This window comes from Seriola aureovittata, chromosome 11 (genome assembly GCF_021018895.1).
Source record: "Seriola aureovittata isolate HTS-2021-v1 ecotype China chromosome 11, ASM2101889v1, whole genome shotgun sequence".
Classification (NCBI taxonomy): domain Eukaryota; kingdom Metazoa; phylum Chordata; class Actinopteri; order Carangiformes; family Carangidae; genus Seriola; species Seriola aureovittata.
Genome location: NC_079374.1, coordinates 16,961,265 through 16,982,962, shown reverse-complemented (window position 1 = coordinate 16,982,962; position 21,698 = coordinate 16,961,265).

The window sequence follows — 21,698 nt, the reverse complement described above, 5'->3', positions numbered from 1 at the left end:
TGATGCTCACCGTTTACCCAGGATTTATAATCACAACTCCACTGCCCCACAAAGGCCTCAGCAGATCCAGCTACAGGCTTAGATGGCAAACAAACCGAATTACCATGCAGAGGCGGCTGGCAGACAGTTCATCATGGCCAAGGTCAAGAAGCTCTTCAATTTTTTAAAAACATGAAGGTATGCATCTGCTCACTCTGTCATGACCACTTTCAAAGTAGTCTTTTTGTTTGTTGGCGGGGCCTTGGAGTCCAGCCATGGCACAGTATCTCATCACCTCCCTGTCAGGCAGCTCTAGCAGTGTTCATTACTTTGTCCCAGATTGATCTGTGCTCTCTGATGACCGTACAGCCATCTCATTTCTGTTGATCACTGCTTTTCCACCTCAAAGAGCATGGGCTGTAATGGCCCTCCAGCAGCATAGCACTCCAGTATTACCATCCACTGTGTCAGAATCCTGCAGTAACTTAAGACAGTTATGCTATTGCATACCCATTTACAATGACAGGATAAGACTTAGGCTTGTGACCAATTAAGCATTACAGCTTGTATATGTAGAAAATTAAGGTTTTGTGTCATAAAACACAATATGCATTAATATATTGAATCTGATTTGCTCAACAGAGCTATATTCCATCGCAGACGGATAAACAATAACCCAAATTCAACATGTCTACAAAAAGACAGTTTCATTTTGATCCATCAAGGGTTTGACACAAATTTGCTTCTACAATGTTATCAGATTTGGGTCACAGTGGAGGGAAAATGTATTTCAAGAGGCTTGAGAAAAATCTCATTTGGCACACACAAGTCAGCTGCAGTAGCTCAAGGGCATGGGATGAGCGATGTCATTACACTAGCATAGTGAATCTGATCGGTCACAGCTCATATGTGGCAAAACGACCTCAGAGTGCTCCTCTGGTTTGTCGTGGGGATAAACGAGATCAATGAATTCTTTAAATGAGGATATTACCAAGGGGATAATATTATATTGTTATGTGAAAGTATAATGGAATATTATTGACAATGCATGTATAATGTACAGTAGAGTTGGGTTTTGTTTACAGCAGTAATACTTGAAAAATTTTTTTTTAAAGAACCATTCAAAAGAAGTTATGGAAACAACAACATCGCATCTCATTTCATGCTTAATGCTAAGGTCAGCAGGTTAACATGCTAAGAATGACAATGGTAACTTGCTGATTCTGATAACAGGTGTATATTTTACCGTGTACACTATTTTAGTTGTGTTAGCACCTAAGTATAGCTGCAGATGACACAATAATCATGTCCATGTTATGCACGGTAACTTCTCTGAAATCTAATCTAGCCTCATCTGAGGTGTCGAGATGTCATGCATATATGCTACTGTCTTGGTCCCACACTATCACCACTTTTATCTGCATAGGTGCAAGAAGTAATTGGGGTTAGGTTTCAGGGTTAGAAAAGATGAGCCTATCGGCATGTCTGTGTTTAGAGAAATCACACTTACACTCATGCATTCAATAACCACAGAAACCATGTTGGAAATTCTGTGAAGTGGGGGTGTTTACAATCTGTGGACCACCATTTCCCATACAGAAAGTGACTATTTTCCTTACAGCACAACTGGAAGTTATACTGTGATGACAACTGAAACCTTCTCACGTTCTCTTCACTCCCCCTGCGTACCCACAATGGGTCTGCAGCATAACTTTATCTTAAAATCTGATGAAAACAGCACCTGACTTAAAAGAGATTTTGTGGTCTGCAGGCAGTTGAGTGTATGCGCGTGTGTGCATGTGTGTTGAGGGAGGTGTGGTGGTTTTCAGAGAAATAAAGAAGTGTTTTTTTTTTTTTTTTTTAAGTTATATTATGCTCAGCTGTAGTTCTAATGAGAAGTAGCAGTAATAACCAGGTGTAATAAAAAAAGTTTGAAAATTTGAAATTAATCGAAAGAAAAAATCAAGTAGAATAACTCACAACTCCAGCTACACTATTTTACAGTTGACATCTGACTGTTGCATCACCAGAACAACTGTCATTCTGTCATTCCAATAATCTCACGATAATGACAATTAGTCATTTTACAATGGGAGCAATCTCAAATATGTCACATCTTGTTTTTACTTTTTTTGACAAGCTGTTATTTGAAGGCCTCTTTGCTTTCACTTTTTTCTACTTTCACACTCAAATGTATATTAGGCTGTTTAGAGAGCTTTACACCAGAGAATAGCAAAATGATGACTTTACATTTTACTGTGCAAAGCTTTAAGGTGGGTATATTCTCTGCTGTGCTGTGCCCGTCTGCTGGCTTCTGACGGATTAGCAGGGAACTAATGATTTGTACATGGATAATCTCATTAATGGTTTCAAAAATCCAGGTGCTCAGGTAATCTTTTCATTACATTCCACTAATCTTAATCCCGGTGAGATAATTCCTGCACTGCTGCATGCTAACCTGATCGCTATCAACACTTTTTCTCTTTACGTAATAAAGATATTTTTAGGCAGAGAAAATTAAATAGCTCTGCTTACAGTCATGACAAGTACGGTATCAATAGTGTGCATAGTGGAATTTCGGTTATGTGTGATACTCCCACTATGGTTAGAATATATGCTAAGAAGGTCTGTTCATTTAGTCACTCTGTTAAAGCCCCAGTGTTTCCTACATAGCTAATATTGAATATTCAACACTGAAAGAGGCTCCAGCAAGACCCAAATATAACTTCTAAAGCTAACATTAAAACATGTTTTGCACTTTAGTATTGCACTCTTTATTGCAATCTAAATTGGTCTCACAGCAGTTTTATGAAGCTGGTAGCTGCAATCATGTCAGTGACCCATGAGAACAGACACCTGTTTCTTTCATCTAGTTACCCTCAGAAATTGGATGCACTGTCTTGAGTCCAGTAAAGTAAGTAAGTTTCACCTGACTGAATGGAAATCAATTGCTAATAGACATTAGTTAGTGTATCTGCTCCTGCAGCTAAAGCATAAGATAGACTAAGTGTTCTCAAATCACTCATAGTTTAATTAAGCTATGTGATAGATTTTTAATTCTTGCTGAATGCATTTGCACAATGTTGCATGCAAAGTGCTGCTGCAGCACATTATGGTTGCATCACACATTAGAGGTGATGAAAAAAAAAAGTATTCTTGCTACAACAGAAGACAACCAGTCATATAAGGATTACGATGAGCGTTTTGTCTTTCAGTGCTCTGTAACATTTAGCATAGCATACTGTATAATGCAAAACAGAATCAGACACAGTGGACTGTCTTGCACAAATGCAAAGCTTATGTAGAAGAGATGCATGATTACAGTGCATGCTGAAGCTTTTGTTGTCAGTGATGAAGTAACAGCATTAGTGTTTGTATGTTTAATCCAGACAAATGATTGGCTGTCCACTGAAACTGAAAACTCTGCACTGTCTAACAGATATATTATGTTCACAATTAATTCAAAGGTAATGTATATAGTGTGCACACATATGCAGTTCAGCAGAGTGTTTGGTTATGAGGAAAAGCTTGTGAAGAGAAAATGACAAAGATACCTTGATGAATACTTGCAGATAAATTGAGACGTGGTGTCATAAAAGAAGCAAAATCTAGAGGGAGGAGAAAATGTCAGAGTGACCAGCAAGACTCAAGTTTCACATTCACATTCCTGCCTGAGTGCATAGAGAATGAAGACCTCATGAATCAAATTCTGTCAGCTGTGATGGGAGCAAAATGAACCAGGGGTTCCTGGGATCATCTTTGATTAAAATGTTGCCACTGTTAAATCATTGACATACTAATCCATTTTGAAGCCAAGGGAGCACCAGCACTGAGCCCCAGCTTTTAATTCAATGAAATATTTACCTGTTGTCTGCTTCAAAACACTGAAAAACTGCCATGTAATAAGGGAAAAACACATTTGCAAAACAAGAATGAGCAATTTGACATCAGTATGTTAGTCAACAGTATGAGCTAATTGGATTCACTGACAGAGGTGGCCATATGTTACTCGCTCTCCCTTTGTGTCTAACCCCTGCACATAAGCAAGAAGATTACCGCAGCTGTCACCGTTACTGTGAGTTGAGAAATGTAGCATGTTGATTTCACACCAGCACACACCCTCTGCCTCTTTTATCCTGCTCAGACAGATCGCCACAGTGTCTCTGGTGTACCTTTCTCTCTACGGCACTGTCAGCTCTGGTAATTGACTGTTGCAGTCTCTGCTGAGCCGTCAACTACATGGCCTCTCAGGCTCCACTCCCAATTACAGGCTGCAGCTCCCTGACGGGCTGAGGTTGATGACCAGGGGGGTGGGTGGGTGGGTGGGGGTGGAGTAAGGTGCGGGCGGTGGAGTGCAGTATTATTAGTCTTTGATGTGGAACCAAGGGTGAGCTGGATATACACAGGCACACTAGTGGCATACCCCTGTAAAACTATTAACTTCAGTTCGTGCAAGTGCTACAGCTTTGACGCAGGCGCCAGGATTTGACACATCTAACCGTTACATCTAGGATACATTGTTGACTTATTAGTTTAATCAGGTAGCTGACTCACTGTTGTACGAGTTGAATGTAAAGGCAGCAACAGAATCTGTCCTGCTCTATTTATCCGCTGTGTAAGGCAACAGATTGGGTTGAAGTAGCATTCACTCTTCAGCCTATGCCACACAGAGAGAAGTGTTTCTTTTTGGCCACCAGGCACAGCTCAAACAGCCAATGATAGGGCACCATTGGCCAGTGGCAGCCTGTCAAAGATAATAACCATCACTGTTGTAGCTGTGTTTGCCAGAGGGAATGCGTGAGCAGTAGGCTTTGTGTTTTGTATGCATGTGTCTCACTTGCTTACTCCCAATGAAGTCCATTGTTTCTTTTCAGCCTAAAACCACTGGGATCATTTCAACTTGTGTCTTCTTTTTGTAGTTTTGGCCATTGTTTCTGTCAATTTTGTTCTCAACAAAGTAACTGCTGAGATCTAAGAATGTGGCAACATCCTTACAACAATGTCCCACAGGGGAAGCAACAAGCAGGCTGATAATAAACCAATAAAATATCTTAGAAACAAGATTAAGATAAAAAGTGAGTGCATCCAAAATATTGTTAATTGTGCCTCATTACCCTGAGAAACTGTGTGCACATACAATTAATATAAATATGGGAGGTCAAAGTTGAACTAGGAAATTGGTGTGTTTGTAAAGAGTCTGTGCAAAGTCCGCAGAGGTAGGTTGTCACGAGTGATTCCTTGTCCATGTGTTGCTTATGTGTGAGTGTGCGTGTGTGGCCAGGGTCGGGTCAATCAATGCACCTCTCAAAGTCAGATAGCAGTCTGCAGTGTTAGAGGAAGGGGCAGTGGGTGAGTGTCATTCACAAGGCTGATGGCCTCTAGGTAAAAGCTGTTCTTCAGTCTTGTTGTCCTTGCTGTTGTGCTCCTGTAGCACCTTCTTGACATTGGGAGTGTGAATAAGTTACGTTGTGGGTGACTGCTGTCCTTTATGATGTTATGGCCCCTTCCTGATGTTCCAGTGATGGTTTGGGCTGCTCTCACCGCCCACTGTAGAGGCTTATCCTGTGCTGGGCAACTGCCAAACCAGAGTGGGACGGAGCTGGTGAGGATGCTCTTGATTGTACATCTGTAGAAGCTTGGCATGCCAAATTTTCTCAGCCTCCTCAGGAAATACAGATGCTGTTGGGATTTCCTCGCCAGTTATGTGATGTCGTGAATCCGTCTGATATCCTGAGAGTAGAGATGAGAATGTAATCACTCTCTTCACCTCAGTCTCAATGTGCAGTGGTGGGTGACACTCACTCCTCCTGTTTTATTGACATTTAGGGAGAGATTGTTGCCCTCGCACCACTTCACCACTCCTGCATGCTGACTCGTCACCCCCTGACTGTCGAATCATCAGCAAATTTGATGATACTTATGTTGTTCTGAACACGCAGCCCTGTGGAATTCCTGTGTTCACAGTTATTCTCTCGTGGTTCCCATTTTTGTTAGCAAGTTCAATGTCCAATTACAGAGGATGGGTGGCACACCAGTGGTCGAGAGCTTGTTGATGAGCTGGTATCTGTACTTTTGTCATTGAACAGCAGTGTGTATTGCTGTGCGTCCTCTGTAGAACTATTTGGTTTGTATACAAACTGATGTCTGATTCTCTCAAAGTAATTCATCACTATAGTAGACAATGCAGGTTACTTTATCCTTTTTTGGCAGTGGTTTAATGATGGTTGTTTTACAGCATGGATTGAGATCAAGTTGAATATGTCCACACAGCTAGCATCGAGTGCTCGTCTGGGCTGGCTTCCTTCAAGGGGTTTATACTCCTCAGGGTCTTTGCTACATCTGGAGATGTGATTGTGAATGGTGGGTTCACTGTGCTCCCACTAGCCAACTCTCTCCCCAGTGGCTTGGGGTTGTGGACCTCAAAGCGGGTGTAGAATTCGTTGAATTCATCTGGTATGATGTGTCTGTCAGTGATCTCACTCCTGCTTCTGCCTCTGTAGCCTGCGATACTTTCTTTCAAATCACTTCACCATTCAGCTACTTTTGTTTGCTTGTGCTTGCTGTCTCATTACACTTCTTTTTAGCTCCCAGATCTCAGACACTGAATACAATTTTTTTTTTTTTTACTGACAGCACTGATGGCTAAAACTACAAAAATGAGACCAAGGTTGTATGAAACAAGAATTTCTCATTAAGTTGTAGCTGATGTGCACCTTCTCAAAACTCAAACTACAGGTAGGGCTAAGATGGGTATGGGGATACCTCGTGGAGACCGCAGGAAACTGTGGTTTGTCAGCATGAGCTACTTGTGTTTCCTCCTCTAATTTTCCAGTGCTGATTGATTGTTGGTAGTGAGAACAACATCCACTACTGCAAACCTTCTGTCAGGTGCAGTCACAGCACTCAATCACAGTGAATCAAAGAACGTAAAGTCTGCACAGCAGTAGTTTCCTTTTTAAATCACAAGCCGAGGCCAAATATAGCTGAGCTGGATGTAACTACTGTGGCCAATATGTTCACTGCATGATATAGATACATCCCTGTTGTGGTAGTGATATCAGCGGGTGAAATCCTATACTGTACGATAACTCAAAGATGCAATGTACAATGTAACAATCTAAAATGGGCAAGTCTAAATCCAGCTTTACTTTCATTCACACTCACACAGCCCCCAGTCCACAACACTACATTCCCTGTAAAACCAGGAAATGAAAAAGAAAAAGAGCCAAAGATTGAACAGCCAGTCATTTTAGCTTACAACATATGAGAGCCACAGATTGCACTGGACATTATTATCTCCCCCTGGACCACTATTACTGCCTCCATCAACCACCCTCAAAGAGGGCGGTCCGGGGGAGGAGGGGGGGGCGTCGGGTGAGAGAGGAATGTTTTTAGCTTAGTAGTTGTGAGGCCTAATGGTCCATCTAAGATGTGCACAAACCAATTAGCCTGACTGACCTCAGAGATGGTGTGTCAGCCTGTCAATCTTGAGGAGAGGGGGATGACAGGCAACTCTTATCACTGCCTGACTGTTAAAGGGGTCAGATGAGTAGATGAGGAGGATGGGGGGAGCAATGGGTAGATGTTATTGATGGCAGAGTCTGGCAGAGTGGAGGGGTCAATTAGGAAAACCACCAGTGGCACCAACCCCCGAAGAAAAAAAAAGATCCAATAAGGACTATTGTATCAGCATGTAGGGAAGAAAATCACTATTATCTCCCACAGTACCACTATTATCGTTCACTGGACAGAAATTCTTGAAAATTCCTGTTATTACCACCACGTCAGCACTGACTGCTGGCAAAATTGACATCACTTTCAGATATCTCTAGCCTGAACACCGGGTTATGAAGGGCTTAAGATGATAAAGTACATAAGTACGTTTTGTTATTCTGGTTTTAAACACTTTTTCTCTTTCAAACCTATTTGTCATTTCAGCAGGTCTATAATCCAGAAGTAAAAGAAAAGGCTCTCTAAGCAGTCTTTAGTTACAGTAAAGGTTATCTGTGCAATTTAAATGGTTCAAGTGACTTGATTTGTCAAAAAGAACACCTCATTTTAAAGACCTATATGCTGTAAAATGGTTTCAACAACCTTGTCTCTGCTAACTACAATTTTTATGCACGACTGACACGACAACAGGGGTGAAGGCAAACAACTTTCAAATACAATGTGAAATTGGCAGCCTTAATGCTTATTTCTTCCTGCTTTTCTACTATATACAGATTTGTGGCATGGACATGATGCGCATGACGAAAAAACATGATTGCCACTGTCTGATGATAGCAGGAGGAGGTATGTTTTGGCATGCTTCCTTTTGTTTAAACAAACAACAAGTGTATATATAGTCACTCAGTTACTTGACTTTAGTTTAGTGTGGCATCAAACAACCCGTTATTAACATGCTGCCCTCAAGCAGGACTTCTAAAAAGGTTTGCATTATTTTAGCTCCGGGTGCAGAGGGGCCGATTTACAGGGAAGCCCTCCTCCACTATGTGCTGCTGAGACATCCAAATCAACCGATATTATCCTCATATTTTTTTGCATCATGCATAAAATATTCACTGAAGAAAATAGTGACTTCTGCTAAGCTGGCTTCTCTAACATGCTGGTAAAGAACATAATAGCTCAGTATTATTTGCCGTTATATTCACATTCATTGTGAGGCACAGCTTACTTTCTGGATATTATTACTGAGGTAACCCAACAGAACATTTATGTTGCCTGCTCTTATTTGCAAATTCATCTTTTTAATATGTACAATAAGTCATTTATGAGCTATAGCATTATATATATATATATATATATTATATTCAAATCATTGATATATCTTTTAGATACCTTTTACATTCAAACTACAGATAAAGTCATTATTCACCTTGCTGTCCATATGGTGGTTTTTATATGATACAAGACATGTATCATGTACATAGCTGAGTATTTTCACCTTGGAACTGCAGTTTCAAAAAATGGATTCAGACAGCCAGGGATTCATATGTCGCAAACCTAAAGAGCCAATTCCATCAGCTTGTGGGGGGTAAAAGAAACCTGAAACCCTGTCAGTAGAGAGAGAGAGAGTTTGCATTAGCACAGCCACTATCGCTGTGTCAGCCACTGTCAGTTACAAGCAGCAGACAACATAAGCAAAAGATGCTAACTATGCTTAACGTTCTGATACATCTACGAGTCACTAATTTTGGTGCACAACAGACTCCTCATCTGAGTCTGGGTCTGACTGAGGCTCAAACATGTGGCTGAGTTTCACTGATGTGTCCTCTAACGCTAACCACCATTATACACACTACTCTTTTACTGGTTAGCCTAGCGCAAGCAGTGGTGGTGGGCGGGGCACAAGGCCCCGATCCAGAATTTCTCAATGAGGAAGTAAATGTAGATGTGCTTCCAGACCCTTTTTAGAGTTTTTTTTTTTTTCTTTTGTACTTTTTATGTGGGAAACATTTTAAACAAAATATCAACTATAGCAGAGTATTTTTTTTACCTACTTTTAAATGTGTCCGGAGGGAAACTTTAAGGGATTGAGTGATACACATTACTGATATATATTTCAAGTAAAGCTGACATTTCTGCACTAAGCACTCAGTGTTTTCTCCAGGTTTTTGAGACACACAAATAGTATTTATAGTATACTTTATTTGGTGGGTGACACTGAGGACACCATTATAATAAAACAGAAATATTGAACCAATTTGGAAACCACTACATCAGTCTTATTACAGCTCACTAAAGAATACCTTGCTTCAGTCCCCCACCTCCCTTGCTCTTCCAGGGGCAACCTGTCCCTGGGGGCTTCATATAGACCTTACTCCTTGATCATGACTCTTGTCAAAAGTAGAAGAGGAGATAGATCATTGTTAAGACCAGCTTGTGGCAGAGACATCTTCTCTGTCCTGGTTGTTAGCGCATGATGTATCACCGTTGTCATGGTCTTCCTGGATCTGGTGCTACATGCATATCCTCATGGCTGAACTCACGAACACCAAATCCGCAGCACCAGGACACTGTCATAATATATATACTATCATTGTACCAAGGTCACATTGCACCAGAAACACAGTTTATGTGGCAGTTTATGTGTAAACTGCAAAAGGTCAAGACACTATAGATAAACTACCATACAATGCCTGACATCCAGTATCTATGAAAATGGGTTCTAAATTCTATCATAATATTTTTGCTTCAGGAAATGCTTTTGTTCTCCTGTCCAACCACTTTCTCTCACACTAGACAAGATAAACAAATATAATATATCAAATTAGACAATTCAGTGATCATATTATGATCATTCTGCCTTGCCAGGGGTGGATCCTTTCACATAGTAATTGAGGCTCTAATAACTGGAACGTTATTAACCTTAGCTCTCCTCATGGCCAGATGTAGTGATAAATATCCAGGGTTCACTCTGGGATTCTGCCCTTGCTTCTACTTTCATCTCAAAGTCATTCAGACCACTAGAACACCAAATTACCCCTGAAGACCCTGTATTGACTGTGATTATAGGATAGAATGTTGGATTTTAAACTGAACTAAGCAAACAAAATTCAGGAGTTTTGGCTAAATGTACAATTAAGAAACATTATTTATTTTACATTTTGAGGCCTGGATGTGGCTGATAAATTGCAAAGGAAGTACAGGACATGAATATCTTTCAAATGTGTCAGTGGGGGGCAAAATTGATCCAGCATCTCAGAGTTAATCAGCTCACATCAGCTGTGAGACATGCCCAGTTGTGTGGAGGCTTTAAAAACAAAAAGACAAAGTTATTCCTCATTGAGAGAAAGTCCCATGTTTTGCAGAGATGTAAGGCTGCTTTCCGTAAACAACAATACCACCACATCCTGGGTCCATGGGTGAGCCACTCCCTGTGTGATTTTCTTATGCATGTCCAAAATATAGTTTGATAATATCCCCTCAAACTCATAGCGTGTCAGTCAGAATGCATTACCTTGTGTTAATGGGACTAAAAAGAAAGAAAAGATGCAAGCATGAATCAATAAGATTAACAATATTTAAACAAAGATATAAAATGGAAAGTCAGTGTCGAGAACAAAGATGATGAGGAAAGGACAAACTGTGAAAGACAATGGAAATAACTTTGGTATTTGTCAGACTAGGTCAAGAGCCCTGTGGAGGACCAACGTCATGAGAGTGACATTTAACCCCACTCCCATTCCACATTCTGATCAAGTATTTTACTCAGCGAAACTGAAGGTCACTTTGTGAAACTGTGAGAGAGAAAAGTAAAAAGGTGCCTGAATTGTCTAACGATGCCTTTATATTATTAAAGTATAACAATTGCTAGTTTGTTATTCATGTGGAAAAATACCTGCTATGGGTAGTTCAGCAATTTAGTATTGCACTTGTAGAACTTGAAGAACTTTTTGTCGAAAGGTTTAAAAAGGTCAAAATCAATGGATGGGTCAAGATCCAAATAACTCTGAATCCAACACTTTGCATTACAAAACACATTAGAGCATCTCTGCCTTACAAACGCCTATATATTTCAAACTCCTTTTATAAGTCAGACTTTTTGTTAAATTCTTGTCTTCATGCCACAATAATTTTGATCACATCAGATTTTTTTACAGCCTCCCTCCAGAGCCTCAAAAGACATTAATGTGCAGGTAGTGCTAGAAAAAATTGCAGGAACACTGAAAAATGTGTAACTGCCAATGCTGCTTTGCACTCTTGCAAACAAAATAATAATAATAAAAGGAGACTAAAAGTCAGAAAATGAAACAAAATACAACTCTTGGCAGCCTAGGGGGCAGGCCAAAGCATCAAGTAGAGAACATTGCACAGGGTAACAATGACTATGTCTCTTCCTACTGAGCAATTTTGACCATGGCTGGAAAAAAGCATCACATAGATATTGCACTCTTCCTGTTTGTGCCTGTGCTGCCATGTTTCTCACAGGCAAAATGGGCAATAAATTGCATGAGGATTCTTGACAAGAATGCTAGAACTATTTGCCTGCTATATGAGATTGATATGATGAATATGTAATTGTTTTGCATCTCCATTTCGAGCACTAAATATACACATCTTCAAATAGGTCTTTGAAGATATCATACTTGGGAAACAATTATCACAGAGTGAAGAAGGTTTGAAGTATGTGTGTGGGAATTATGTGTAGAACAGGTAAAGTAGAAGTAGGTGAAGGTAAAGTACAAATTCCAAAGAATAAAGCCTACAGGTGGTTGTAAGCACAGACTTTCCACTGTAAATATTCAATTTGTCTTCACTACCTCCACCAAGGAGGTTATGTGTTTATTTGTTTGTCAGCAGGATTACACAAAAAGTACTGCACCAAACTTGGTGGAGGAATGGGACGTGATCCAGGGAAGAACCCATTAAATTTTGGTGTGGATCCAGTTAAAGGGTTGGGTCCAGAAATTTTTTTCACCTCCCCAACACCTCAACATTTTTGTCAATTTCTCAGGAAAAGATGTTTGGGTTTTGATGTACAAAGTCAGATATTAATGGTGCAGATCCAGATAATAATCTGGATCTCATGGACATGTGCAGGACTGACTGGCCTTGGCGGAAGTATCCGCTCTACCGAGTGCATTGTTGCAGAGCATGCCTGCCTGCTGGCCATCAACAGCCTTTCTGTGTGGAGTCCCTGTGCCTCCGCAGTTTTCCTCTGGATACTCCAGCCTCCTCCTACAGTCCGAAGACGTAGGTTAAATGGCACCTCAAATTGAATGTGAGCATGAGTAGTTTGTCTCTATATGTTGGTCCTGTGATAGACTTGCAATCTGTCCAGGGTCTAACCTGCCTCTCACCCAATGTCAAATATTTGTAACAAATTTCATGAAAATCCAAAAAGTTCTTGAGATAAAACATTTCACTCATGACTAAAGAAGTGAAGCATGGTGACGCTAATTAAAAGTCAGAGGTGTCCCAAAGTCGAAGGGACAATGAATGTAGAGAAAAAAATCTTGGCAATCCATTCAATATTTTCTGAGATATTTTACTCTAAACCAAGGTGTGGACTGACTTACTGATATTGCCATCCATAAAGCTCCACCTTAGCATGTCTAAAAAAAATATGTACTGTTCCATGATTTATTTAAACCTCTGTGCTCTTTCGCTAATGGTACAACATATGCTGGACTTCTTTTAATCAATGTTTGAAAGACTCTGCCAGCAACTCAGCCCTCTCCATTGATTGACACTGCTTTGTTTTCCTGGAAAAGAATTCATGACTTATACTAAATAACTGATGTTGATGTTGTGTGTGGTGCTGCAATGAACATCTAGCGATTCATGTTTGGACTAATCTACAAAATAATGAAAAGTGCTTCACATGGCGCTTCCTCTTTTGCTTCCCTACGTCTTCACCATTCTACATTTGTGAAATACTAAAAAGTGAACAGCACATCTTCCAGATAATGCTGATAGCATTCTGGAGTATTAGCTTCTCTGACAATATAAAAACTTTTAGCATATCTTCACATGACTCTACTGTAATTTATCTTGGCCCCTACAGATTGAAGAGTTGAGTGCAGCAGAATTATTCATCTGTTTAACCTGAAATAACCACAGCAATAATTAAGCCACTGAATAACCCAATGTTACTGACTGTCTGCAGTAATGCAGCATGCTTATATTTACGACATGATTAAGGAAACACATTAGAATCCTCAAAGCATGAGTTGTCAAATCTAATCACTGAAGCAAATATAAGATCACAAGCTTGAACACAGCAACTCTGTCAAAGCTCAGTTCCAAGTAGCTAGCTCTTAATATCTTTCGTTTTGAAGACAGTGGGGGTTTGTTTGTGAAGTTGGCGCGTGTATAGAACTGAATTCCTGCTCCCTGGCTGTTTATTGCTTTTGCATGAAAAATTGGCAGAGGGGAAACTAACTGGAGACCAATTCACTGCATTTTAAAGGCTAAAATGCACTGCTGTTGGAGCCCACTCAGAAATGGCTCAGAAAATGCAGTGGTCTAATACGCCCATAATCAGCTCACATGAAGGCAAGAATACACTGCATCTGTTTTTATTCAGTGAAATGTTTTAGTCCATAATGTGTGCATCAAAGGTCCAGTAAAATATTTTTTGCTCTGCCAAATAATTTGTCCCGTCTCACTGTGGTACCCTTTTATTGCTGGACCTGATTATTTGCTGCAGCCTGTAGAACAGGGTCAAAGGAGACATCTGGAGGTGGAGGAATTGACATTTTCCACCAGCTCCGTCAGCCTAGCCAAAAATTATGAACCAGAAGTCTCTGGAAACTCAGGAAGGTGAAGAGGCCTACTCTGTTTGCTTTCAGTGGTTGTGCGCTGTGACCTGAGGTCTAAAACTGGACTGGAGAGCCAACTCACTTGGTGCTAGAAGTTAGCTCATTAGCTTTATTTTGAGCTAAACTGGCCTTTTGGTTTTTGTTTTTTTCGTCTTTAATTTATGTACAGCATTGCTATGCAAGTATTTTTGTGAAACTACAAAAGAGTTTGTAAATTAAAGTGACAAGGAGAATGGAAGCTTTATTCTGCATCTATAGAATATTATTTGGAAGTCCCACGGCTGTGGGTAAAGTGGTATCTGATTTTTCTATTTTAGATTTCTTCTTTGTTGGGCCACGTGCTTGTCCAGTAGTTGTTTCATCACCCTAGCGTATAAATCTATGCATTCTTTGTTGCATTGGACTACCCACATATGCAACAAATAACATCATTATTTGTAGCATATGTGGGTATGTTTGGATGTATGCTTTTAGGACAGACAAGATTCTGCCTCCCTGTATTACTCTGTGAAAAACACAGGGATGCAGTGTTTATTGAAGATCATCAGACACAATGTGGAGTATGTTTCTGTGTCTGCTCTGCTCATCTCATCTGTCTGTTGTTCTGGAGTCACGCTGCTCAGTATCTGACTCTCACCACCCACTGGAACACAAGGTTATTATACCTCTATGCCACTGTGATAAGAATGTGCCAACTATTGTACAAGCATATGTCCCAACATCATTAGCACAAGAACAGAAATGTATACTGATGTTTCACACCAATACATACCCTAATCCATGTGACTGCCAAGTGATGTCATGTAGATGTGAACCCACAAAGGTTTAAATGCCTTAGACTTCCTACTAATCAACAGTTCTTGTGAAGCCTTTTTGGCTGAGTGACAAAACAAGACTAAAACAGCAAGTATAGTTGCCTTTGGCTAAGTGCTTCTAATTTTCCTATTATCCAAATGTCTGAGAATTGTCATAGAGAGCTAGTGATGGGGTGACTATGTCAAGAGCCCCAGCAAAACTATTGCTAACACTTCAGGAGTTACTGTAAGTGTAATATTACCAAGGCCTTCTGGAGTCAAAGCATTTTTGATACTTCTTGAAATGTCTTTATATTTCTTTCTGTTCACCAGTTTGTTAACGTCACAATCCCAGAGGATTAAAATGACAGAGGAGAAAAGATAATGACACCCAAGCCATCTGGAGAGCTAAAAAAGAATTGTAGACTACAAATTTGCCCAAAGGGCAAAACATTAAATGGCCTTGTCATAGAAGATAAGTTCACCAAAGATGAGAATGCCTGTTTCCTTCTTGCATTCTTTAAGCTAATCTGCTGCACACTGAGAGAGGAGCAGAAAGTATTAACCCAGTGTTAAATGTTACATAAAAATATTATCCACATCAAATCCAAGTTATCTCTCCTATACGAAACATTATGTTGCACAAGTCTCTTCATCCTGTAAGAATGATTTATGTTTTACCTGGGAATGCTGTCAAACAATTAATAATTATAAGGAAAAAACAAAAAAGAGCTGTAGCTGGTCACTAATCAAATGAGACATGTAACATTATGTATCCATCAAGTTACTTATACACTGAGTAGAACAAAAGTCAGTTCTGAGTCAAGCTGGAGCCCTTTAGCCACTTGTAGGGTTTTCCATCACAGTAAATCCAGACCAGTATTGGCTCCACGGTCAGACTGGGAAAGAATTACAGCCTTTGACTTATCCGCTGGGACCGGCCACACGAATGACACTGATGGAGCCAGTAAAAACTTTATGGATGTTTTGATGTTCCACCGTCTGACCTGAATTTGAGCCGGCCCTCCCCATGGCCATTCTGCCTGTGCTCTGGTCTTATCTCCTTCTTTGTCAGAAGCCTTTTTAGACAAGCCTTTTTAGATGGGTGGGAGGTCCCTGTGTGTTTATAAATGTAAGGAGGGCCAATGTTGAGGGACTCATATGCGCTAACATGCACACGTACATGCACTAACATGCATGCACTGCCAGACCAGATACCAAAACAGGACAGAGAAACTCAGATGACAACACATTCCTACTCTGCTCAGGATGCCATTACTCCACTATGGAAATAGAAACAGAAAATACCTGTTTGCTGTTATATTGTTGCTTAAAATCTGGTTTGAACCTTGAAGCTGTCAATCAGAAGTGAACTGCAGTATCAGAGAGCTAACTGAAGGTTATGTTTAAAATCAACAGCAGATTGCAATGGCAGCGTGCTGGGGAATATGCAGTGGAGGTACAATTAGTCACAACTCTGACTACCAAGGACCATGAGGTAACTTTTGCCTTAGTTTTTTCAGTTAATGTACACATCTATCTAAACATTGTATACCCTGGATAGAGTGCATTTCACAAAGGAAGTTCTGCTTTCATTTGTCTATCAAGCCATAGTACATGGCATGGCCGAACAAATATTGGAAATTACTAAACTAAACACCTAAATACACAAACATACAGTATATAAAATAACATAGCCATATAACTATGTAGGACATAGAGGTGTCAACAACTGCTCCCACTTTGACAAGTACATCATAATAATCAGTTTATCCCTCCCTCATTACCACCATTGAGGTGCCCTTGAGCAAATCATTCACTCACAAGTACATCAGACTGTGGTTGTACTGAATGTGTGTAAGGCCACACTGATCTAGATATATTATTCTTGTGAGGTGATGTCTGCCCTAATAAACAACTTCTGCCTCCAGCTGACAGAGAGTTCAGCCCTTAATGACTGCGCACTTCCAAACAAGTTTCTGTTACACCTTGTTAGGTTGCCACGCCCGTTACACCTTATACCACCTCATATGGAAGCTATAATGAGTTGGCAAAAAATCCAGACATTGGTGGGTTCTTCAATCAACATGTAGCATAATTTTTTGGTCTAAATAATGTTTCTAAACACTAGTCTTTCTGTCCCTCTCTCTCTAGATGTGGTATAGGTGGGCACCATCCATCTTTACCACCTGAGTACTGGCAAGCTCTTCATGAAGTCTAAAGAATGTGATGATTGAGAAGCCCCAAGCCTTGAATTCAAGAGAGGTGCATATTCACAGTACTCCTCTTCACATTTTTGAAATTACACAAAATCCATGGACATGATACCCCAAGCTGAGTGGCACCAGTTTTCAGTATGTCAAAGCAAGACCAAATGCTTGAGTCATAGGTTTGTAAAAATGTGTAATGTATGAAAATGTAAAAAAAAAAATGAATGTAAGTAAAGATGATGTACACAGGTGGTAGCCTAACTGTAGGTGTTAGATCTGGTTAATTTAGCACAGCTTGTGTGCTCAAAGATGGATTTCAGGCACAGTATTAGTTTTTACATCTTTACAGACACAAAACATCAATGGTTCACAGCTGAGGTAGGTTTCAGTCAGGCAGGTGGGTATTTACTGAGGGAGAGTTTGCTGGAGTTGCTGGTGGTTGCAGTGATTTTTACACTGTTTTATTGTTTTGTGCTTCATTTTCTTGCTTCATCTACTGTAGCTGCTGTGAGTGCTCTTTTTCCCAATTGTGATATCATCATCCATCCACCAGTGACATACACTCACCCTTCATTAGACTGATCATTGTCACTTGTTATGCGCTGAATGTGAAACTATTTAAATTAAGAACAACATTATCAAAGTAGAAAGTGTCCTGTGATTCTATCAGAAATTAGTCTTTGTCATGTGTCTTTGTTGGCACCTACTTCCAAAGTAGCTGGTGTCTTCATTCTCCAGCTGAGCGACAAATAGAGGATCCAGACTCTAGAGGTTGCGCTAGTCCAGATCCCGGAAGAATGGATGTGTCTTCACCTCACGGGTTCCTCTTGGATAAGAAGAACGACAATCACACATTTATTTTGTACTTGACCCGGTCTCTCCACATTGCCTCCCTGGACCCACTAATATCTTCCTTTGTTATAAAAACACTCACTAAATGTGAACTTTCATTCAAGGGTCTCTGGAGCTCTCAGCAGTTATCAGGACCTAATGTCTCTATGGACAACCTTTTCATTAAGGTGTATTAAGCTACTCTCATTCCAGTTACATGTAGTGCACCCCTAACCAAGACCCCCGGTAGTACTTTAATAAAAAGGGAGAATGCTGAGCAGATGGGACAAAAAGCAACGAGAAAAGTCCCTGTTTAGGAGATGCAGAGTCACAATCTGGTGCTATACTGTCTGCTACCTCAATTCATTGCTGGATAATTGGCACTAAAATGACATACTGTGTAAGTCTGTAATTTTGTTGGTTGGCTAAAGTAATTACATTCAATAATACTTTTACAAAACAGCTCTGCACTACTGCTGCAGTATCTGTTGTCATGGGCAGATTAACAGACTAAGGGGCCCAGAGAGCAAAAACTCAGCTGCTGAGGTCCATTAACCTCCCATTCCTCCCAGTCTCTGTGCAATTTATACAGTTTTGTTTTTACATGCAATAGTACCTGGCCTCGGGGGTTGCTGTGTGATCAATCAATTAAACACAAATTAATTTAAGAATATGAAATGTAAAATACAAAACAACAATAAAAAAGGTTTGTATTTTTTTACACTGGGGGACCCTGGATATCAGGGACCCCAGGGGCTGTTGTGCCCAGTTCGTTTTCCAGGCTTCTCTGTTACAGGCACAGGCCTACAGTAGTTTTAGTTGTAGACAGTCATGACGTACATGCATCTCAAATCTTGGCCTGCACATAGTCACAGTGGCGGCATTAAACCATTGCTCTTAGGTGCTGTATGTGTGGAAACAACCTGGAATTCACTGGCCTATTACTCCACAGGTTTTTCTCCAAGCAGTTGATGTGTCATACTGTATTCATCCATGTGTCCATCATTTGTAAAGCTGCCACTTACTTGTACGCAGGCGTTTTCCACAGTTCTTTTTCAGGAGAAGGCTGATGAGGTCCTGGGCATCAGCTGGCACTGCATCTTCCCCCTGTGGCCAGATGAGCTTATCTGGAAAAGAAGCAGATAAAAGTCATGTGATAAAGTAATTCAAAAAAATAAAAAAAATAGCTGGGGACTGGCAGAGGGGAGCAGTAAAGTCCCTTTAGAAAAACATTATTAACATAGTGTAAAGATTAATATCCCATATCTACAAGAAAGAAGAAATGAAAGCTACATGTCAGCGTTTTATGGACAAGTTAAATCATAAAGCAGGAGAATGTTTTTTAATCCTGGGATGAGCCCACCAGGAACTGATAAAGAATCATGCCTACAGCCCACCAGTCTACTGGCATCCCACAGCACAGCCTCAGGAACAATTTGGGGGCGATGAACTGATATCTGTAGGAGGTAATGGATGAGGAGAGGAAAAAAGAAATGATTAACAAGCGCTATAACACATAACAATGGATAAACACAAGTTTAAATAAATGGAGAAGAGACTAAGCTCTGTGGCTGTGATCTCTCTGACAATTTTCTCATTGCAGCCTTTATTCAGGTCGGCTGCCATGTTCACTGGACCAATCTTTGACAGTCCAAAATCAGTCACCTTAATGTGTCCTGTGGAGCTGATCAACAGACTAAAAGGGGAAGAAGCAGAAAAATGTCTCATGCTAGATTAAACACCAGCCTGAATCCTGAAGCTAAAATGTAGGAAAAAAAATATATCAAGAGCGAAATTTCTGTGAATTCTGCTTAAAAAAAAAAAAAAACAGTTTATAAGCCCCACCCCTGAACAGCAACCAGTCCTATCTTAGAAGCCATAATTACAACAACATACATGCGTGCCATGTCCACCAGAAGATGCTTGCTTGAAGCAGGGTGGCACAATCCCAACCTACAAGGTCAGAGGGAGCCATCAGGACAGAGTGTCGGATGTTATGTTTCAATCTTCTTAGTGTGTTGGAGATGTATACACGGTTTGGTCAAGCGCTGCTCTTGCTCAGTTTCATGGCAAAAGCCTTACCAGTCTCCCTGTGGTTTACAGCCCTGCACAAAATATTGGAAACATGAGCAAGCTTTTATGACTGAATATATGATTTGAAAAGTAACATAAGAAATAAAAAATTCTACAACATCACATCCTCGTTTCATCTTCTTTTCTACTTTGACTGGACTCTCTGCACTATCCAAAGAGTCAGTTTGAACACAAAGAAAGTAGTCTGTCTGACTCACCCAAAGGCGCCACTGCCAACCAGCTTGACTGTGTCAAAGTCAGTCATCTCTGCTTTTCTCACAGGAGGACTGCAGGCTGCGCGGGTCAAAATCAGATACATGAAAGGCAGAAAATATGGTATGTAATAAATTAATAAACATAACCCAGAAAAGTACATACAGCCTTGATTCTAGCTTGACAGCCCTGCCTTTTCACTTCATCTAATGGGGTTTGAAGGGTTTTCACAGTGGACTGTCTAATATTTAAATTAAGTTTGAGCAACACCTTTAGTTACATAAAATAAGAACTTTGTATTATTGTCAACAGATATATGAAAACTCATAGTGTGGTAAATAAACAAATTGTGCCCTTTTAGAATTATGATAAATGAAAGTGAATTAAGACTACTAATCTACCTATACCTCTTAGAGATAATGAATTCCACGAGGCCAAAACCAGTGACCTGACCTTGACCTGGCTTTATTAGCTGTATCTATTTTTCACTTGGCAGTTGCAAACTGATTTCTGAAATTGACCATATTACTGCGGTTTTGGGTTTTTGTAAAACAAATTACAAATGACAAAGACAAGATTATATAATTATTATTCCAGTTATTCTTACGCCTCCGTGTTCTGGATAGATATCATAGTGCAGTTAGTTAGATTTCAAATGCTGGTTGAGTTCAGTTCTGCTCCATCAGGTGAAAAATGTTATTTTCTTTGCTGAACTTTTAACAATGTGTGATTTTACAATCATGCTGACAGACAAACACCTACCTCATGGAGACGCTTCTCCAGTTTGTTTTGCTGCTCCACAAAGTAGGTGACCAGACCGTTCTGGATCATGTTGTCACAGTCCCTGGCCAGCTCGAGCAGCTGGAGCTGAACAAACTTCATGGCACGAGTGGCCTGGAGCAGGATGCTGCCAATGAGTGCATTTGGGTTTATTTCTTGGACTGAACAAGGATGGAGGACAGGAAAGAATTATATAGTTATTATTTGAGTTTGGGCAGAATCTGAAATTCAAGGTCTGTGAGTAGGGACATAAGAATTTTCTGATCGGAAACTGCTGAAGTAACCAAATGTTTCTTGTTACATTAAGCATTTATGGACAGTAACTGAAATGTTTATAACCCAATATAACATACTGTAACCCTAACTGCAGAGTTTGAAATGAAACAAGGTATTATAGTAGTATATGGTAGGTGAAACATTAAAAGCATGATAACTTTGTCTCAATCTGAAAAGGATGTTAAACAACAAGATATCCTTGAAGAAATGTTTTTCTTCATAATGAGATATTAACTCATAAAACAATAAAATAAAATACATTTGTCATAAAC